The 23,538-nt window shown below is 37.3% G+C and overlaps 1 protein-coding gene across 5 annotated transcripts in view; it reads right to left on the bottom strand.

Annotated features, from left to right (window-relative positions):
* Positions 1-22,756, bottom strand: part of LOC109070236 (regulatory-associated protein of mTOR-like) — a 172,398-nt gene extending 149,642 nt beyond the window's left edge. For 2 of the 5 annotated variants that reach the window (XM_042716178.1, XM_042716182.1), the window contains exon 1: positions 22,322-22,720. The gene's annotated coding sequence lies outside the window, so the exon portion shown is untranslated. Of the gene's footprint in view, positions 1-20,498; positions 20,561-22,321 lie in introns of all 5 variants that reach the window. The other 3 variants (XM_042716169.1, XM_042716191.1, XM_042716160.1) reach the window with 3 other exon arrangements.
* Positions 22,757-23,538: the final 782 nt, after the last annotated feature.

The following is a 23,538-nucleotide window of genomic DNA, read 5'->3' as shown; positions in this document are numbered from 1 at the left end:
TATGTGACCAAAATGTTTGCGAAATTGGGTCCATATGCGTAAGCTGCCTTTTACAATAGGATTGTCTGTATGTGCACCCACTGCCACTGGCAGTGGACCACACAGCATTGAGGCCAAAGAGACGGACGAGCATGAATGTTGTTCCATTAGACACCAACTCGGACTACTCCCACCAATAGAAGCTCCATACCATATTACTAATTTGTGAATGTTTGCAGCCCAATAATAGTACAAAAAATTTGGTAAAGCTAGTCCAGCATTCTCCTTACGTCTCTCAAGAACTGTTTTCCGTACACGAGGTATAGTTTTGTTCCATATAAATGTACTGATGTGCTTGTCAAGCTCCTTAAAGAATGATTTGGGTATGAAAATTGGAACTGTTTGGAATAAATACAAGATCTTAGGTAGCGTTACCATCTTTATTGAATTAATACGTCCAGCCAGGGACAGAGGCAGAGTAGACCAAAGATTAAGGTTCTCCTTGATCTGTCCTAAGGCTGATTTGAAGTTATTTTGGAATAGGTCCTTATATCTACTTGTGACACTTACTCCCAGGTATGTCATGGGGCCCTCTGTAGTCCTGAATGGGTATGAGTCAAAGGATCGATTCCGAGCTAGAACATTAATTGGGAACAAAACACTTTTGGTGCAAATATAGCAATATATAATAAATATAATAAATATAATAAAAGCAAATATAGCAGACAATGATAACCGTGACATGGAAGCGCCAGCGCACCGCGTTCACTTGCACTGCACTGTGAACTAGAGCGCATCTCATCGTAAATGAAACTCAGCGTAGGCCTATGCCTCATACATTAGCATTAAATATCTTTGCTGCATCCTTTTTAGAACAGACAAGGGTTTTTTTTTTGCGGCTCGCATCAGCAAAGCATTGCATCATCCATAGACCGCAAAACATTCAGCGGATGGCGGGTGGGTGCGGCTTTGAAATTTGCTCAAAAAACGTTGGCGCGGATGATGAGTTTTGTGATGTGGTTGCGGATGAAATAATACCCCATCTGCGTATCTCTATCGATAACAACATTTAACACTACACAAATATTAATTAATTTTTTTTTAATTTAGGCGATTAATTTCCCATAGTGACATAGGACTGAGGTGCCGGATCCAATAAAAAATGTTCCGGATCCAACGTCGGAGGTGACGGAACATGTTCCGGCTCAAATTAAAACTTCGTGAAGAAAGGTAAAACCGATGGATCTCGTTGCGAAAAAAAATGTTACATCGCCTATATGGGCAAATTTCGGGTTTAAACCAGATGGCAACGGAAAACCAGAAAATCTTGATGAGCCTGTGTGCAGAATATGTGGAAAAACGGTATTTGTTACAAATGCCAACACCACTAATCTCCGTAACCATCTGAAGATTAACCACCCTGCGGACCTTGGATTAAGCACTGCTTCTGCTGCCGCTCAACCATCCACATCTGGCCAGAGGCAGTTGAATATGGCCGAGGCATTTTCCAAGGCGACAAAATATAAAAAAGACAGCGACAAATGGAGAGTACTAACAGATAGTGTGACTCGATATTTGGTAGTAGGAATGGTACCCTTCCGGACAGTGGAAAAACGTTCATTTAAAGAAATGTTGAATACTTTCGACAAACAGTACGAGTTGCCTGGGAGAAAGTACTTCTCACAAACAGCTGTTCCGGCCTTGTATAGTAAGGTAAAGGATGACGTGCAAAGAGAACTCCAGGAAATCAGTAATTTTGCACTGACAACAGATATGTGGTCAAGCGTGAATATGACCCCATATATGAGCCTGACCGTTCACTACCTAGCAAAAGACTGGTCACTGAAATCCAAGTGTTTGGAAACAAGCTACACGCCTGAAAGCCACACAGCGGAACACTTGTCCGAATGCCTGCAGTTAGGATTGCACGACTGGGGTCTGGATGAAAAGAAGCTGTCGTGTATCACTACCGATAATGGAGCGAACATTGTTGCCGCAGTAAGGCAATTAGGATGGCCGTGGCTAAATTGTTTCGGACATAATTTGCATCTGGCTGTTACCAACGGTGTAAACAGTGAAAGCTGCCCGAACCGGCCGAGCTATAGGTCTATGTCGGTCCCTAGTGAGCGTTTTTTCTCAGAGCTGGAAGAAAAAGAAAGAGCTGATAAAGGCACAAACAGAACTTCAACTCCCACAGCACAGCCTTATTCTGGTAAGAATTGTTTTAGCCAATAGTTAACTCTATATTATACTGTTCTATTAATATGCATGCTAAATAAACAGTAATTTTAAGCAATGCTGATATGGGTCTTGCAGATAAGGTTATAATACTAATATAGAGTAGTCTTACTCATTAGATTTTCATTATGATATTCTATTAGTTTTTGCCAGAATTGGTTTTAGATTATTTTTTCATCTGCATATAAATCATAAAGGCAGCAATATGCTATAGCATGGTACTCGTTTTATTTTTTTCTATTACTGTACGTCCTCTTCCAATAATCATATATTTTATTATTTCACAGGATTGTCCGACATGGTGGGGAACAAAACAGAAAATGATAGAGAGAATTTTGGAACAAGAGCAAGCAATCGCACGTATCCTGGTCTCAGATAGAAAGCACCAGCATCTGATTCTTAAATGGCAAGATAAAGAAGTTTTAACATCGCTTCAAGAATCTCTAAAACCTGTGGCTGACTTCACCGACATTCTCTCTGGGGAACGTTATGTAACAGTTTCTTCAGTAAAGCCTGTCCTGCAACTGTTGACATGCGATCTTTTAAAACCAAACCCCAATGAAACGGATCTGACACAAAATATAAAACGCAAAATGTCCAGCGTACTGGAGGACAAATACAGTGCCCCAGCCACTCAGGAGCTTTTGGCAAAGTCATCTTTCCTTGACCCACGATACAGAGGCAATGGGGGGGGTGGATTGGAGGAGACAAAAGATGCACTCCGGGGGGAAATTGTATCAGCTGACGAGGGAAACGGAGGCAGAGTTAGTGGTGCTTCGGAGGCTGCTGCTGCTGGAGATGATTCGGGAGAGGTCTGTGCACCACCCCCTCCCAAGAAGAGAAATCTTGGAGATCTCCTTAATAAACGGAAGGTCTGAAATCTCTGCCCCTTTACCGATCAGAGTTAACCCGCTATCTCCAAGAACAACCAATTGACTCTACGGCAGATCCACTAGCATGGTGGCGAGACAATAGCTGTGTCTGAAATCGCTCACTCGTTCACTGATTCACTAATCCCTATATAGTGAATAGCAGTTGAGTGGACTATAATCAGAAAGGAGTGAACGAAATAAGTGAATGGATTCGGACGGTGACCTGTTTTTATGACGGTGACGTATACACTGCGCGTGAGACTTGGAGCGGTTGCAAAAACATTGTCACATATGCCATTTTATATTACATGTATATACTAAATACCAATAACACTCAAAATTACTTTATTGTAATTATACATACCTCCCCGTCAGCTTTGTGTTTTCATTGATGGTATATTATTTATTTGTTTTGTAATGCTTTTATGTTCATAATCATATTATTAAAATACTGAGAACAAAAATAAATCACATTAACACGTTCATAATTTTATGTAATTATTTTTTTTAGTATCCTGAAACTCTCCCGAGCAGCGTTTTTAGCTCAGATAAGATAATGGTCGAAGAGTGCCCTCAGGCGACCGTTAATTTTACATCAGAATGAATACGCTACCTACAGGTGATTAACGAACATTTTTAAATTAGCCACCAAATTATCATCATTTTTGTAAGTTAACAACGATGCCACCTCAGTAAATTAGTAAAATATTAAACTGGGTTATTGCCAACATAACATATTTTAATATAAATGGTTGTATGAAATAAACGTAACAGAAATGATGTAAACGTCATCTCATTCAAACTCGCTCGCTCCCGGTCTCGCTTCCAGCGCGACGCTGCTCCGCATTGGATTGTGGGAAATAGTGCTTCAGCGAGTGTACATCGGTTGTACAATCGAAATCAGAATGAATTGTGGGTAAAAAGTAGTGAAGGAATGTAGGGAATGAAGTCATTCACTCAGAATTCAGACAGCACTACAAAATGGCTGACACCCGATATAGTGCACTATATAGTGGATAGGGAGCGGTTTCGGGCACAGCAAATGAAACACGCTATCCGCTCTTAGCAAAATTGGCACGTAAATACCGAGCGGCAACCTCGCGCTCTCTCTCGTGAAGCCAATAAGGAAGTGACTAAAACTGTAATTCATCGACTGGCCGCTTGAGGCTGGCTGCAAAAGGGAGTCAGTCCCATAGACTCCCCATGTTAAAATGCCCAACTATACAGCAGAAAAGAAACATGTTTACAGCCTGGTTCAAAAAATGATTTTTGTCTATATTGCTAATTTTGCCCTTCATGACAACTGTGAGGGGGGTGAATTTTTTTATAACTCATCCGTTTAAATTATATTAAGCCTTAAAGTTCTGCATAATTAAGGGCGTGGCCACTTGAGTGACAGGTGGATTGCCGCTGCTGACAATGCCGTCCGCTAGGTGGGCGTGGCTTCAGCAGCCAGCTCCCGCCTTTTTGCCCATTTTCGATTATCTGGGAGAGTCGCGCGGTGACGCGCTGCCAAGATGGCGACGGCCCGCTCTGCAAACTTTGAGCTTCAAAACCGCTCTTGAGGAGTCTACGGGTGACGTCACGGACACTACGTCCATATTTTTTTACAGTCTATGGTAAATACATGTGTATTTGTGCTACAAGCACAGCATCAGAGCGAGTTTTTAGCACTGCGGGGAACATAGCTACCCCTGTCAGATCGTCACTAAAACCGAGTAAAGTGAACATGTTGGTGTTCCTGTCACGGAACTTGGAAGTCGAAAAAGATTAGGAAATTAAAATGTCATTGCACTTTTTTTTGTTTCCTTTATTTAGTTAGTTTAATTAAGGTATTATATTACAACAGTCGTTGTTCGACTTTTTTTCTTTGATAAAGGTATGTAAATTTTATCATTTGTAATTTAGGCCTAGGCTACTCATTTATTTTTATGCTCTTATAGAATTTAAGTAGCCTACTTTTTTAAAAGGTTTTGTTTACTGTGTGTGATTTATTTAAAACAAAGCACGTTCATTGCAAAGTCTTTTTTTTTGTTTTTTTTGTTAAGGATTTGTTCACTGTGTGTGATTCATTTAATGGAAAGCACATTCACTGCTAGTTGTCTTGCTGTTAATTTTAAATAAACTTAGAGCAAGAAGCTAATCAGTGTCTGCTCGTTTATTCAAACTAATACCCCCCCCCCCACCCCACTCACGTCATAACCGTCATCACCAATTCTGAAACCGGCACACCCCTACCCAGAGGATTTACCAAATTGAGAAATGGTGTCTAGGCATTCTGAGATTGAAGTCTCAGGATCTGATATAAACATCAGCAAATCATCGGCATACAATGACACTTTATGAACCAGGCCACCCCTCGTGATACCCTGTATATTGTTATTACATCGCAATGCTGCGGCAAGTGGCTCAATGACCAGATCAAAGAGAAGAGGGGACAACGGACAACCCTGTCGTGTCCCTCTCTGAACAGTGAAATATTGCGAATTAAAGTTATTAGTCCTCACTCTAGCTTGGGGTGCTGCATACAATCTCCGAATCCAAGAAATTCAGCCAAAGCCGAATTTGCTTAGAGTTTTGAAAAGGTGTCCATACTCAATTTCGATCGAAAGCTTTATGCGCTTTTAGTGATATCACAATTTCTAGCGAGTGAATCGAATGTTTAGAATATATTATGTTAAAGAGGCGACGTAAATTGTGAAAAGACTGCCTGCCCTTTACAAAGCCTGTCTGGTCAGGATGCACAATTTTTGGTACTACAGATTCCAATCTTAAGGAGAGGATCTTTGTAAGTATTTTATAAGCACATGTGAGTAGGCTGATCGGGCGATAAGACTCGCATTTAGTGGGGTCTTTGCCCTTTTTGGGAAGCACATATATTGTGCCTTGGGTCATAGATGTAGGCAGCTTCTCTTGTTTGAGTGATTCACTGTAGACGAGGCACAGTAAAGGTATCAACTTAGAGGCAAAAGCTTTATAAAACTCAATTGGATACCCATCTGGGCCTGGTGCCTTTCTATTTTTCATTGATCTAATTGCTTGACTAATCTCAGTTTCAAATATCGGCTGCTCAAGGATGGCCTTATCCTCCACAGCTATAGTCGGGAGAGTTACATTGTCAAGAAATACATGATCACTAGGACTGTCTGAAGAATATAAGGATGAATAAAATAATTTGAATTGCTCATTAATGTCTTTGGGGTCAAGCTTAACTTCTCCATCCGCATTATGTATTTTTGTAATAAAATTGGCAGGAGAATATTGACGCAGCTGGTGAGAGAGTAACCTACTTGCCCGCTCTCCACGTAAAAAGTTTTGTCTAGATTTCAAAAATTTCTCTCCTGCTTCCGTGGAGGCAAGAAGATCAAATTCAGTTTGTAATGCTATTCTTTTTTTGCGGAGGTCAGCTGTAGGGGCCGAGGAGTGTTGCTGGTCAACATCATGGATTAGATTGATCAACTCATTGTAGCGTCTAGACCTGCTTCTATTAAGACGGGCAGTGTATTCTATTATTTGACCCCTAATATATGCTTCAAGAGTTTCTAAAGTATTAAAATATCAGTGTCTGGCAGCTGGTTAGTTTCAATAAAGAAATCTATCTGTGTTGAAATAAAGTCTACAAATGTTTCATCAGACAACAAAGATGTATTAAATCGCCAATTACATTGAATTGGCCTTCTAACCTGGAGCCAAAGCTCCATAGTGACCGGAGAGTGGTCAGAGATAACAATGCTTTCATAACTGCAAGACTTAATTGATAAAAGCATTTTTTGATCCAGCAAAAAGAAATCTATTCTTGAGTACGTTTGATGAACAGCGGAGAAGAAGGAAAACTCCTTTAACGTAGGATTCTTAAATCTCCATGGATCTACTACACCACTAGAACCGCAAAAAGCATTTATAATAGTTGCAGATTTAGAGGGGGAAGGAGGGGCTGTAAATACTTTGGAACGGTCTAGAGAAGGTTTAAGAACCTGTGAAGGTGTGTGTCCTGTAGGAAAATTATCTCTGCTTTCAATTTGTTTAAATGTGAAAACACCTTACTTCGCTTTACAGGATGATTGAGTCCCCTCACGTTCCAGCTCACAAATTTAGGTCTATTAGGTCTATTCATTCCATCTGCCGAACCCATGGCTGATAAAGTCCAACTCAGTGGTATTATGAAAACTCATCTCCAACTCTAAAAAAAGTAAGAAGATAAATTTTTAAGAGTAAAACTAAAACTTTTAAATCACCCATAAACAAAACCAACAAAAACAAAACTCCAAAATCACCCAATAAAAAAACAAACAAGGCAGCTCTCCGTCGCGCCACATTCTGCGTGTAATCAGGGAATACTCTGATAGTGTCGCCATTTTCAGATACAAGTTTTGGAGATGTAACAGCCTTTCATAGAATGCTTTCCTTCTCTTGATAGTAGTGGCACTTGACGACAAAAGCTCTCGGTGGCTGCCCATCTCCCGGGGATTGCTGCAAAGTACAGTGAGCCCTATCAATAACGGGCGGTTCGTCCAGGCCCATCACTTTTTGTAAAAGTTTTGCAACGAAGGTGCTCGCTGAAACGCCTGCCTCTCGTCCTTCTTTAACCCCAAAGATTTGAAATTACATCTCCGTGATCTCGCTTCCAAATCCTCAGCCTTTGCCGCCAAACTCACCACCTCTTTTTTCAGTTCAGCCACCTGTTGCTCCAGATTAGCGATAGCATCCGAGTGAGTGTTAAATTTGAATGATAAAAAAAAAGCCGGTAAGTATATAAAATAAGCTATCAAAATCTCGAAAAAAATGAGCAGTAGTCTCAGCTCTCAAACGCTGGGGGCGTGTCCGCTGGCTGCACTGAAACCACGCCCACTCGCGGGAAAGCTGCAGTCACCATACTCAACTGTCACCGCTACAGCCGGAATGGATGCTCCTAACACCCCTGCTGGTCCCTCAAAAAAAAAATCAAGTTATCAGTACTTTGAATTCGGCATATGTTAGAAAACGATTCTAAGTGAAACATGAAAAACCAAGCGGACATATGAATTATTGGATATAAAGAAAAATAAAACATAAATAATTACATAAATAGATATATAATAATAATAGGCCTACTTTAAAACAGTCAAATTATCCATACTTGTTTCCTACATATATTAGAAGACAGTTCTGAATGAAAAAAAAAAAAAAAACGCCTCAGTCCACATATGCAACTAGCCATCAGTACGCCCACTGTCCAATGTCACTGAACTGATCCAATGTCCCATGGCATTACACTGCAGCAATATTGATCCCCAACAACAATAGGTTTACTCCAATACTCCCACCAAATATAACGTTACCATGGTATGTAGCCGAACAAACTCCCATATTAATCACTCATAAGTCCCCTGACAAAGGTAACCGCCTTCTCTGGGTCAGTAAAGCTCTTCTGCTGGCCGTCCCGAGTTGTAATCCTCAGTATTGCAGGATACAACAGCCCGTATTTTACTCCCTCGCATTGCCGTAACAACTGTCTCACCTGTCCGAAAGCAGCTCTCCGTCGCGCCACATTCTGCGTGTAATCAGGGAATACTCTGATAGTGTCGCCATTTTCAGATACAAGTTTTGGAGATGTAACAGCCTTTCATAGAATGCTTTCCTTCTCTTGATAGTAGTGGCACTTGACGACAAAAGCTCTCGGTGGCTGCCCATCTCCCGGGGCTTGCTGCAAAGTACAGTGAGCCCTATCAATAACGGGCGGTTCGTCCAGGCCCATCACTTTTTGTAAAAGTTTTGCAACGAAGGTGCTCGCTGAAACGCCTGCCTCTCGTCCTTCTTTAACCCCAAAGATTTGAAATTACATCTCCGTGATCTCGCTTCCAAATCCTCAGCCTTTGCCGCCAAACTCACCACCTCTTTTTTCAGTTCAGCCACCCGTTGCTCCAGATTAGCGATAGCATCCGAGTGAGTGTTAAATTTGAATGATAAAAAAAGCCGGTAAGTATATAAAATAAGCTATCAAAATCTCGAAAAAATGAGCAGTAGTCTCAGCTCACAAACGCTGGGGGCGTGTCCGCTGGCTGCACTGAAACCACGCCCACTCGCGGGAAAGCTGCAGTCACCATACTCAACTGTCACCGCTACAGCCGGAATGGATGCTCCTAACAGCTTCATTGGTTAGTGACGAAGGCATAGCCAGCAAACTGTAGGCTGTAGTAAGTAACAGTATGACAGTAACTCGCAGTTGAGTGGCGAACTGATGCGAATGTGCTCTATTTATATTGTTAGGGGCGGGCCAGGAGCTCATAACGTGCGTCATCAATCCCCCGTTTTAGCCCCGTCCAAAAAATCCGGATCACAGCAATGGTGAGAAACAGTTTAACTGTCTAACTCCACAATTAAGTGTTTTACAGTTCACAGTCTTTGTAATATGTTTTAGCAATACATTTCTAACATGTATAATGTGTTTAGACATTTTTTGGAAATTGCCTTTACAGGGACTGGTGGAACAAGCGCTGATGATGATATGAAAACATACGAGTTTAGCGATCTCTCCACAGCGATATTCTGCTTTCATGAAAGTGTCACACAGACAATGTGTGTTTTTTCACAAGCCATTTGTACGGTTTGTGTTACCAAATGTGCCATGATCAAACTTTCAATAATTGATCTATTGTGTTTGAGGAATAAATGCGCTTTCAATGACAACACGCATCAAATGCGCTGTCAATGACAATACAATGGGGAAAAATTTACATAAATTGGAAATGTTGGAATTTATTTTAAGAGTTTCTAAAGTTTTTTACCAGTTTTCGTGTTAAAAATGGCATGGCAATGTTGGTTTTCAGTGTGTATTAACGATCTTTGAGCAAATTTACTGTGCGATCTGAGTGGCTTTTTCCCATTTGCAAACAAATTGTCACTTAGAAAATGTAATGTGAATACAGATGACAAAACACTAACCAAAACTATGAGTTTTGTATTATCATAGTTGGTTAAATGAAGTCAGTGTATAGTCAGCGGAGGTTGGTTAAAGGACACATGAAATGTTATTGCATTTTCCTGCTGAATAATAAAAATGAAAAAAAAAAATGCTAAAACCAGCCTAAGCTGGTTGACTGGTTTTAGTTGGTCATCCAGCCCGGTCTTTGCTGGTCAAAGCTGGTCAGAAGGCTGGTTTTAGAGGGGTTTTGACCGCTTCCTTAGCTGATCAGGTTTGGAGACCAGCTGGAACCACCGGCTAAAACCAGCTTGACCAAGATGGGAGATACCATCAACCCCTTAACTGTCACCCCCCATTTTTTAAAATAGGCATTAAAGTGCACTATCCAAACTTAAATTATTGTATTTTATGAACACTTTGGAATATAGACCTAAGGTTGGTCTCTTTTTAAAGAAGAAAGTATCAAAAAGTTATAGAAGTTTAAATGTACTGTAAATAAAATGTGCTATATTAATTTTATTATATATTATTTATTATAAATATTTTACATAACAAGTTTTACTCTAAAATTTGTATAAAATTAAAGCCTTGTGTCTAAATAAGTTATGTTCCAAATTTGAAGTTGATATGAAAAAAATTGAGGTTCCTGTGAGATTTTATTTAGGCCGTCATATCACAAACAGCCACTGGGAGCTTCAATACTCAAAATAACCACCAAATATGGAATCCTGAGACTCAGACCTTTCCAATGATATGTTTGTTGCCAAGATTATAAAAAGTTTTGATTCTAAAAGACAGTAATGCATTTTGTAATATGATACTTGACACTGGCCACTAAGGGGGAGGAGACCGCCATAAGATTTTACAGTACCATTTCCATGGTAACGCAATGTCCGATTTCAAAATGGTTTCCAAAGAATGAATCTTGGGCTTCTAAGCTTTCAAATGATATATAATTTATGATGATTACTAAAAGATTTTATAGAGAAAAAGGACAACAAAAAAAAGAGCGCCAAGCGTCCCACAGGTGGGACGGTGACAGTTAAGGGGTTTTAAACCAGCTAAGTTTAGGCTGGTTTTAGCAGGTTTTTTTTCAGCAGGATAGAATAATCGTTATTAATAATCGTGATTATAATTTTAATCAAAATGATAGTGATTATCAGTTTAACCATTATCGTGCAGCCCTATGTCCCCGTCACTACACTGGGGCATTACCAACACAGACTACAGGGTGAGCACCCCCTGCTGGCCTCACTAAAACCTCTTCCAACAGCAACCTAGTTTTCCCAGGAGGTCTCCCATAAAGCAATTAAACCAAACAAAACACTGCATATCTCAATAGGACAAACATTACACATATCAAGCTTGAAATCGATATCCACACCCTGTATGTATATGTGTGTGTGAGTATATATATATATATATATATATATATATATATATATATATATATATATATATATATATATATAAATAAAGGGCTGCACGATTCAAATGGAATGAAATCGCGATTCGACAGAAGCTGCTATTGTCATGTGTATCTTTCATTGAAGCACGGTTCTGTGATAAACAGTAAATCTCCATTTAAAGGCCAGAGGGCGCTCTCGCGCTGAAACTCCAAATACGCCTAGCAGAAGAAACCCAGGAAATGCCTAAAGCAGTAGCTGGATAAACAGGAGATTTAACTGCTTTAATTGACTCACCGTGACTAATAAACACAGGAATATGGTTTATCTGAGTTCTTATTATTATAATTTTCATTAAAATAAAGTATATTATTTATAATGCAATGCCTTTATCACCTGCTTAGAATACCATGAAATATGTTGCGTGACTTATTCTGTGTAAGAAGCCACATCATCTCACAGAAGGATTTATTTCAAACACTCGACTGACGTTATGAAGCGAGTTTGGAGTAAAAATATGTTATTAACCCTTTAGGCGCCAGGGTTTCTTGGAAAAATGCTGGATTTTGACATCAAGATTTCAAAAGCTTGTGACTTGAAAGGGCTTAAAGATAGAGATCTACTGTAAATAAGAAAAATGTTGGGCATGACCGAAAGTTAATGTGGGGTGTAAATATATTCATCTAATTTGCATATTATGACACCATCAATGGGCGGCCATCTCGAATTTCAGAATATTAAGGATATAGTAGACATTGAATTGATGTTTGAACTTATTTTCATGTCTTTTTATTGTCATTCCAAATTATCAGAAAAGAGGAAACCAACAATAAAACAGGAGAAAATACTAAATTATTACTATATTACTATACTATATAGTAGTAAAACGCATGTGAACAGTAGCGTACTTTTTGATCAGTTCATCAGTATTCAGTAAATAATAGATATTGAATGGATATTTGAATTTATTTGGATGTTTTTTGTTTGTTTGTTTGTTTGTTTTGTCTTTTTTTCCCTCATTCTAAATGATCAGGAAAAGAGGAAATCAACAGTAAAACAGGAGAAAGTAGTAAATTATTCCTATTACAATCCCATAGTAAAATCCATCTGCCTATTTTTTGATCAGTTGACCAGCTATCTGCCCAATCAGGTATCTAGGTGACACAGTTTACAGTTCTTGAGAGTATGGTACCTCTCATTGCATGGCACAGCACACAGACCTACGCCACACTGACTACACCTGTACTCCCTTAGGGTGTGCGTGATCAGCAACAGCTCTCCTATGGACAAATCTCACAATTTACTCGCACGCTATGATCTGAACTGCTTCCGCATTAAGATAGTTCACTTGTTTTGCTATTTCATCGAACACTTTGAATAGGAACAAGATGAAATTTTGGTCTAGAATCGAAGTACTACATGTCTGCCATCTAGTGGTAGGGAATACAAATGAGATATTACACCATATAAGGAACTACAGTCTATTTTATTAAGTATGACGTCTTGTCGCAATTTTGCAACTTTGGCACTTAGAGGGTTAAATGTGGTATTTTCACATGCTTTCAGATGGAGCAGCATTTACTACACAGAGCCGCAGTTCACTGAGAAGCTATGCAAACAGCTATCATTATCGCAAACTATTTTTTTGCGCAACAAGTGAACTACGGCTCTGTGTAGTAAATGCTGCTCCATCTGAAAGCACATGATGATGATTTACTGCTGATTACAGAACTGGCTTTACTAACAAAATGCGCATGACAATCACATTCAATTAATCGTGCAGCCCTGTATATATATATATATATATATATATATATATATATATATATATATATATATATATATATATATATATATATATATATATATATATATATATTAGGGTTGCACGACTACTGATTTCTGCTAGTCGATTACTTACTTAACCTCTTAACTGTCAACGTCCCGTATACGGGACGCCTAAGTTTACTTCAATATATTACACTTAAAATCCTAACCTAATCATGAAAAACTATATATCGTTAGAAAGGTCTAAGACTCCTAAATACATATTTGACCACTCTTTGTTGTTAAAAAATATGTAGGAACAGTAATAGATTAATTTATGACAAGAGTGCACCTCAAAACATATACATCAAAACAGGAGTTCTGACCTTTGTCACAAAAAAAATCTTCTTTGCTTCCTTTTACCCTATCACATGTTTTAGCAATCATCATAAGTTATATATCATTTGAAAGCATAAAACCTCCAAATTCATCCTGTGAAAACCATTTTTAAATCGGACACTGCGTTACCATGGAAATTGTACTTTAAAATCTTTTAGCGAGCTCCTCCCGCTTTGTGGGAGGTGTCATATTCCAAATATATTACGGTCTTTTAGAATCAAAACTTTTCATAGTCTTGACAAAATACATATCGTTGGAAAGGTCTGAGTCTCAAGATTCCATATTTGGTAGTTATTTTGTCATAGACATAATATTGAGAAGAGAAATTGATACATTTGTGACAGAAAAATGCATCAAAAAAATTCAGTGGAGTTTGAATGGCACCCGGTGGCTGTTTGTGGTATAACGCCTAAACAAAATTGCATAGGAACCTAATTTTTTATTATATCAACTTCAAATTTGGAACACAACTTATTTAGACATATGGCTTTAAATTTATAGCAATTTTGGATTAAAACATATTTTATAAAATATTTATTTTATATAAAATATAATAAAAATAGTACAGTACATTTTCTTTACAGTAAATTTAAAGTTCTATAACTTTTTTATGCTTTCATTTTTTTAAATGATTTCACTTCTGCAATAATGTGCAGATTGTCTTCTTTAAAAAGAGACCAACCTTTTGGTCTGTACTCAAAAGTGTTTATGAATTATAACAATTTAAGTTTGAATAGTGTACTTTCACGTCTATGTTCAAAAAGGGGGGTGACAGTTAATACTACAAAAAATAAACAAACATAAAATACTACTCATGGTTCATGCTACTGTAAATGAATAGACATTAAATAGTTTTTCATCAATAAACGTTTATTAACTAATTAATTAATAGCCTAATGGAACAAATACATAACATACGTTAACTGTCAAAACTTTATAATTATGTCATTACATATTTTAATTTTCACGTAAGCAGTATTTGTATCTGTAAGTCACAAAATTATTAGTAACTTATCTGTTTTCGGATAAAACCATGTGTCGTACAGTTACTTGATAAGACCGTTATGACTATCTTTTTTCCCGTATCTGTATCTGCATCTAAGTTGATTATTAGCCTACTTTTAAAAGAGAGAACTGGTTTGGTTTTGGACAGACTGAAGCGCGCCACGCGGCTGTTTGATTGGTGAGCGCACTGTGTTTATTCCATTCATTCATGTATCATTTCATAGCCTACAGTTTAAATCATTGCCTTTTAAATATATACAAATAATAGACCGTGTATGATGTATTATTATAGGTGATATTACTCTCGCCAAGATCTGATTTCTGAGAGATGCACGGAGAGGCTACACTAATGCGGTGTTTGATTTGCGCTCTTTTCGTTCATAAAGTTTATATTCATTCACTTCACACACTCAATATGGTATAAGGTATTCGGCTTCAGGAACACCCCTAATTATTTAATTACATATTTTAATTTTACATGTAACAGAGAAAGTGATAGAAAGTAACATCTACACGCAATATTGTAATCCTACAATTTGGATTACAACTCCTAAAGTTTTTGATATTCTTCATATTCTGTGTGGTGGTCAGTTCACACTGATAGAAATGAATCTTTTCCAATAATTTTTAATATAGGCATTTTTACCTTTAGAAAGACATTTTTTTCTAAAAGTGTCCATTATCTCTTGAGTCAAATCCTTACATTTAATAACTGAATTAGAATAATAAGACATTTGGGCTGTTACCAAGCAAATTAAATCAGTATCAAAAAAAATTAATTAAAGATGAAAAAGAAAAAAAAAAGTGAAGTGACATACAGCCAAGTATGGTGACCCATACACAGAATTTGTTTTCTGCATTTAACCCATCCATAGTGCACACACACAGCAGTGAACACACACACCGTGAACACACACCTAGAGTAGTGGGTCATAATGTTATGCCTGATCAGTGTATGTGTATATTTAATTATTTAATTATTATAATCTATGAAATTAAGCATAGACCATTTATCATGTTTCAAATGTTTATTTTTGTCATCATTTGCTATATCATGCCAAGTAAACCAGAAGATTGAAGGGTGATTCTCAATAATCTGTTTTTTCTGCAAGCTTTTTTCAAGATAAATTATGATCTCTCTTCAAAAAACTTAGAAACTCCAAAACGACACCAAAGAACCAAATAATATAAGGAGCCCACATAAGCACATATGAAAAAAATACAGAACTTTATAGTATGTGTACAGTGCAACAGCAAAGAGCTTTTTTACATTTTAGAGAAGTCAAGCGGCGATACCAAACAGGACCCCATGCCATGGAGATGCAAAAAAAAAAAAAAAAACTAAACCACCCGCCTGCTGACTGCATATATCTACTGCAGTACACGGATCCATTCAGTATAACTAAACACAGCAACATAAACATGACAAATCAAAACATTATCATGAATGTGTGTGGAAACAACGTGTACGGAAATGTCTGTGGCTGTGCATAAATACAATGTGCAATTAGTGTGTCAAGAGCACTCATACATGCATTATTATAACGGACTCACGTGTGCAGATGGAGCGCATTTACTACACAGAGCCGTAGTAGTGAACTACGGCTCTGTGTAGTAAATGACGCTCCAGCTGAAAGCACATGCTAGAGATCTACTACTAATCACAGAAGTGCCTTTACTGATGAGATGCGCATGAAAAATCACATTCGGTCGTATTCGCTGAGTTTCTGTTCATTTTAGTGATGCGTTTTCAGAAAGATATTCACGGAAACTGAGAGTCTGAGACAGCTGAAAGCGCACCCTGTATATTTTCTTTATTTTACAAAAGCACAACATTTTGTTGATATTGTGAGTGTACACAAACAAAAGTAGACCCTTCACAGATTCAAATGATGTATTAGACTTATGTACAATCAAAACTGACAGAACATTTTAAGTTATTTTTGCTGTTATCAGGAAAAAATGCAAGTGGGTTCAAACATGGACAAAAATTATATTCCTTGAAAAATATTGTTTAAATTCATTATTATAAAGAATATTATTGTAGTTTTAATAACTTTGAAGTACATTTTACAATGTTAATATATTTCTGTCATAATTTCAAGTTAAATCAAACTTTTATTGTGAAGGGTTGTAGCGGACCTTTGAGTTTCAGAATATATTTGACAATGTTTTTTTTTTCTCAAATAAAACTGGGAAATGTTTATTTAAGTTTTCCATCAGAGCAGCTCTGGGGATGTTCATGTTTATGTAGATGCTGAAAACACTATTAGTGTCATGCATACTTCAGTGTGTAGTAGATAAAACAGCGCCATTCAGAGACATGCAGAAACAAGTAGAATATTTATATAGCGGCCTCTTCGTGCTTCACAGACACATATCATAGCTACTTTTGATTTATCCATCCAACAGTTTGCATGTTTTACGTGGCATCTTCGTTATAGCCTACTGTAAATTCTATGTTCACATCACCAGGATTCCCTCTGCATCATGGAAATCGACATTCGGCCTTAATTTATACTTTTTATAAATACGGCACACTTTCATTTGCATGGAGGGATGGTGTCCGTGAATATGAGAATATGAGCAAACATGTTGGATGTATTGCCTGCTTTTGCAGCCAATTTGCATCCACATTTTTTGCAAATTGGATCCGTCCTCAAGGACAACCCTGTGTACATTTTATATCCAAAGTATTCCCATACTGCAGATTTTGACTTTATTTGGCAGGGATGGAGATTAGATTTAATTCAGATTAGTCTCTGTCATTTTCTCAGCTGTACATGAGTGTAAGCAGCCATGTTAATGCAGAGTAAAGCAGCCGAGCAGAAATAAATTTCCTTATGCACAGGCGAGATTTTTTTAATTATTATTTTTTTAAATGTAGATAAGCAAATGTTTACAGTATGATAACAGTGCACCTTCAAACTGTGATAGACCATCATACCGGTATATCGTTACAACCCTAGTTGTGTCTGTTTTCAGAATTAAGCAATCACATTCAAACTCACATTAAAAATAGGAGTCAGTACCTCTGATTAACCCCAAATAAAATGTAACTGTTTAGAATAAATATTAGCAAAATCAAAATTTTAAGCTGGGGACCTCTGGTTGAGTTGACACGGATTGACCCATTAGCAGAACTGAAGGTGTCACAATAAACATAAAACAGTTGTTATTGGTGAGTCTGGCCAGTTGTCAAATAGCTGTGTTGGCATCAAAACTTATGCAGCCATCTAGAAGCTGCGCTGACTAAGCAAGCTGGCTGCTCTCAAAAACTTGTGCAGTACTTGTATATGTCGTGCATCACAGTGATGTGCTGTTGCCGCTGTCTCAAGTCTGGCAAAATTTCTAACATGCACAGCTTCAAATTAGACATCGATTGGTCTACACAACACCTAACTATTGCTAGAGGTTGGCTTGAACAGTGTTGGTTATATCAGAAAATGTTGCCAGTGAAATTCATCAGGCTTTCCATAAGTCCTAAATACCATTTCGAACTCATAACTTTTAGCCTAGTAGCTGGTTTTAAATCATTTAAAATAATTTTCACTGATTATAACTCCAACAGAGGAAAACAAAAAAAATTGTTATAGCTCTTCGATATACCCCGCAAAAAGAACATCTCCACATTTCTCTTTTTCGCATATACATTCCTTGCTCTTCCTCCCGCTCTCTTGTTCATTTTGTAGGGCAAAACATCTCTCTCACTCTGTAGCAGAGTATGTGAGTGGAGTGGAGCGGCAATGATACCAGAAACACCGCTCCGCGGCTAAAGTATTTCAGCATATTTGAAATGTTATGTTCATAACGTAGCCTATATTAAAATAAAAAATAAATAAAATAACAGTAGAGTTTCAAAGTGGCTTAGGCTATTGTGTGCTAACTTTTTTTCCCTACCACATGCCAAACTAATAACATTGTCAGCATTAAAAGGTATAATTGCTGCTTTCTGCTGTGCAAATTTTGTTTGTGATGAAAATAGCAGTTCATTTTCATCAGTTATTTTATCTACAGATCAATGCATTTCTTACAGATTTCAAAATCATTCAAAATCAGATACAGATGAAGTAATGTAAGATTACATTTGTTTGAATGCATTATTGCGAAAGCGATTGCATGTGAATGTGCTATAGCTGTTTAAATCATGCTTTAAGCCAAAAATATTCAGTAAAAGGAACAGAAAAACTCCTTGAGAACTAGCCTATAACTTCCCGCTCGGTTATTGCCGTCATTATAATCTTCTGATTTGAGAGATCCATCTTTATCAAGCTATAGCTAATATGTTTAACATGTGAATTATTGCTAAATATGCAGTTATATTACGGGTCATTGGCATGAATTGTACTTGTGTAGGAGCAGTGGAGGAGCAGTGGAGAAGCACTCTTGGAGCGAGTGAAAACCACAACGCTCTGACTTTTAAAAAATCCACTCCTCGCTCCAGTCAAAATCACACCGCTCTACTCCGCGCTTCGGAGAAATGTCTCTATATGGCAAACGCGCGGGGGGTGGGTTGAGCCCAATCAGAACTACGGGAGCCCTGAGTGGATCGTTGGTGGATGTTAAAAAGAAAAACGATTTTCATTCAAACAAACCGATGTAAACTACACATTCGAGTTAATAGATAAAATCGATTTATCGCCCAGCCCTAGGTGTACATTTAGAACAAAACTACCTACCTGTAGCAAATTCAATGGAACAAGGGGGACCTTTCAGAGAAACCAGTGTGCAATCATCATTTCTACACGAGCATTTGGTGCCACTGGTGGTGCAGTATCTGGTAAATGCATAGGCTCACAGATTTTAAAGGGTTCATATGACGTTGCTAAAAAGAACATTATTTTGTGTATTTGGTGTAATGCAATGTGTTTATGCTTTTTAAGGTTCAAAAAACACATTATTGTCCATATAATATACATTATTATTGCTCCTCTATGCCCCACCTTTCTGAAACACGTCGATTTTTACAAAGCTCATAGTTCTAAAAAAGCAAGTTATACACTGATTGGCCAGCTATCCTGTGCGTTGTGATTGGCCAAATGCCTCAAGCGTGTGACAGAAATGTTATGCCCCTTACCATACTGTAATGCCGTCTCCCAGCACGATGAGACAAAACCAACAAAAGCCATTACAAACCAGGCATTTGTTGCATCCAGTGGGGACATAATTACTTATTATAATGACTTATACTATCCTTTTACGCGTTGTGTTGCGTATTGCGCTGCGTAAACATAAAATCATGCAGTGGCAGCTCGTGGGTTTTAAAATAGAGGAGGCACACTAATTGTATTGGTCTGGGGATCCCTGCCGAATATTATTAATAGGGCTCATGATTAATCACATCCAAAATAAAAGTTTTGTTTACATAATATATGTGTGCATACTGTGTATATTTATTATGTATATATAAATACATACACATGCATGTATATATTTAAGAAGAATATGTTATGTTTATATATTAAATATATTTATATATTATATAAAAATATAAGAATATAAATATATAAATGTATATACATGTAAATATTTTCTAAATATATAATTTATGTGTGTGTATTTATATATACATAATAAATATACCCTGTACACATACATATATTATGTAAACAAAACTTTTATTTTGGATGTGATTAATCGTGATTAATCATTTGACAGCCCTAATTATTATTGTTATTATTATTTGCTTATAACCACTTTAAATGGCTTTTGGTGGCTTTTAGTCTGAAAATGTAAAGAAAACGACACATACAGCAAAATAATATAATTTTTTACCAATGGAGGCATGAGAGCTCAGCCACTGAAACCATGTCTGCATTTGTGATCGGAGAAACAACAAACAACAAGCACTGCTCTACACTGTTCAAATCTCGTATTTGATTAGTCAGTGGCAAATTCTTTAAATATAAAAATAAAAAAAAACTTACTTACAGCCTGTGAGTCACAACAATTCTGCACTAAGACTCCAACCACTTATGCTGAGACTGCATGTACTGCTGAGACAAGAGAAACATCACTGAATTAAATAACCTTAATTAAACCACAAAAACTAAGAAAGAACTGACACATTTAAAAATTAAACTAAAAGTTGCCAGCATATCAATCTTCCACACTGAGAGTCAAGTTACATTCAAACCAAATACAACAGACCTGAAGGAGCAGTGCAAGAATCTGCTGCTTTACTCAGTAGTAATGTATTCAAATGAAAATGCCATGGTAACTACAACTTCAGCCTATTTGTATTTATATATACATAATAAATATACCCTGTACACATACATATATTATGTAAACAAAACTTTTATTTTGGATGTGATTAATCGTGATAAATCATTTGACAGCCCTAATTATTATTGTTATTATTATTTGCTTATAACCACTTTAAAATGGCTTTTGGTGGCTTTTAGTCTGAAAATGTAAAGAAAACGACACATACAGCAAAATAATATAATTTTTTACCAATGGAGGCATGAGAGCTCAGCCACTGAAACCATGTCTGCATTTGTGATCGGAGAAACAACAAACAACAAGCACTGCTCTACACTGTTCAAATCTCGTATTTGATTAGTCAGTGGCAAATTCTTTAAATATAAAAATAAAAAAAAACTTACTTACAGCCTGTGAGTCAGAAGTGCCAGACTGTCCTTGCAAAGTTGTTTTATAGAATTCTAGATTCAACTTTATAGAAACAGCCTTTGCGCCACAGATGCATTGTGGGCTACTGGTTCAGGAAAAAGTCCTCACCCTCCATAAAATGCGCAGCACACATCTGTATATTTGGGTTGAACTGTTCTGGAACAGTGTTGTAAATACAACTTAACCACTGATTTCTAGTTGTGTACTCTTTTGGAAGGCCAAACAAAGTAGTTTCACTTTCAGAACGAAACACAGCATCTCCACAACATGGCAGCGGCAGCAGCAGTGAGAATAAAAGTTATGCCTTCTTTCTTTGCGTGAACATTTTTGCATCATAAACCAAATCCTCCCAAACCATGACGTAGACATGTGGGAGCGTGTTAGAATGAGCTGTTTTAGGAGGGCGTGGTTGACTTAACTTTTATAAAGAATATCTCTTTGGATTTGAGACTTTACTCTTTGCAACTTTACAGATCTAATTTATGCACCAATAGACTGTAACACTCCAAAGAGAAAGGAAAAATTTAAATTGCATCATATGAGTCCTTTAACTGCAGCTGAAATAGTAATACTAAACAATTCTGCACTAAGACTCCAACCACTTATGCTGAGACTGCATGTACTGCTGAGACAAGAGAAACATCACTGAATTAAATAACCTTAATTAAACCACAAAAACTAAGAAAGAACTGACACATTTAAAAATTAAACTAAAAGTTGCCAGCATATCAATCTTCCACACTGAGAGTCAAGTTACATTCAAACCAAATACAACAGACCTGAAGGAGCAGTGCAAGAATCTGCTGCTTTACTCAGTAGTAATGTATTCAAATGAAAATGCCATGGTAACTACAACTTCAGCCTAAATACCATAATCACTAATGTTACTGTTTCATTGTAACACCATCATTTATTAAAAAAAAAAAAAAATTAAGAAAGAAAGAAAGAAAGAAACAGGACGTCTTCTATACAGTGAAGCGTTAAGAACCGATGTCACTTCTCTTAAGTGATGACAGTGGCTGCTAATGCCAACAGTTTTACTTAAGCAAATAACGTATTTTGGCACTTTGATGAATTGTTCAGGAGAAACTGTGCGGTTTTGTGAATTGTACTCGCACCTCTGATCAGCCGAGTTCTCCAAAGCTTGAGCTGGATCTGGATCTCACACAGATCACTCCCGTCAGCAGCTTAAATGGCAGCGTCCACAGCCTGTAGAGGATCTGCAGGCGCTGGATCAAGAGGTGTTTGCAGGGGAATCTGCGATTGCTCTCCTTTTGGTTCTGAGTCAGGCGCAGCGGCCCATCATCATCCTTAAACACACTCTGCGTGAGCCACGGCAGGCGCTTGATACTTTCCGACGGTCTCTTTCTGTTATTGTTGACGATGGATCAACACTGTAGAACTGTGGCTAATTTTAATCAGACTTTCAGCTGACACTGTTTCTCAACACTCGTGCAAGGGCGCCGCCATCTTGAGGTGGACCCAGAATGCACCGCGCATACTGAGGGCGGGTGTTACGTTTGAGGACATCAAAGAACACGTCACCGCTCGTCGATTTTCTTTACCTAGGCCTATTATAAATTAGCATTTCCAAAAGTAATGTTTGACAGATTTGTTTGCTATCATATATATATATATATATATATATATATATATATATATATATATATATATATTCTTACAAAAAACCTTGTCCCTTTTAGACTTGTACTCTATTCATTTACTAACTACTTGTTCTCTTTAAAAAAAACAAACAAACAAACACTAACTTTTCTAATCTTTTTGTATTGTATTTGTTTTATTTTACATTTTTATACAATTAACAAAAGCAAAAAAAAAGCCTCTAACAAGCTTGTTGTTTTTCTATTTTATCTGTTTTATTTTTATTTATTATATAATATAAAAAACCTTTCTACGTGTACTGTGCTAAGCTAACTGAGACTTGTTATGGCACTTGCATATCATTGCACTTTTGTTGATTTTGATTGCTTCCATTGTCCTCATTTGTAAGTCACACTATAGAGACTGTGTCTGTTCCCCGGGCTAGAAAATACAAAAAACGTCCAAACCAATTTAAGAGCAACAATTTAATTGAGGTTCCATAAATAAAAAACAGATGCAATACGGATAAACAAATGATAAAGCTTGGCTTATTAAATATCAGGTCCCTTTCTACGAAAGCACTTTTTGTAAATAATATGATCACTGATCATAATCTAGATGCACTCTGTTTGACAGAAACCTGGCTAAAACCTGATGATTACATTATTTTAAATGAGTCTACACCCCAAGATTACTGTTATAAACATGAGCCACGTCCAAAAGGTAAAGGGGG

This window comes from Cyprinus carpio, chromosome A3 (genome assembly GCF_018340385.1).
Source record: "Cyprinus carpio isolate SPL01 chromosome A3, ASM1834038v1, whole genome shotgun sequence".
NCBI classification, from domain to species: Eukaryota; Metazoa; Chordata; class Actinopteri; order Cypriniformes; family Cyprinidae; genus Cyprinus; species Cyprinus carpio.
Note: the sequence above shows the minus strand (reverse complement) of the source record. Positions and strands in the feature narration are given on the sequence as shown.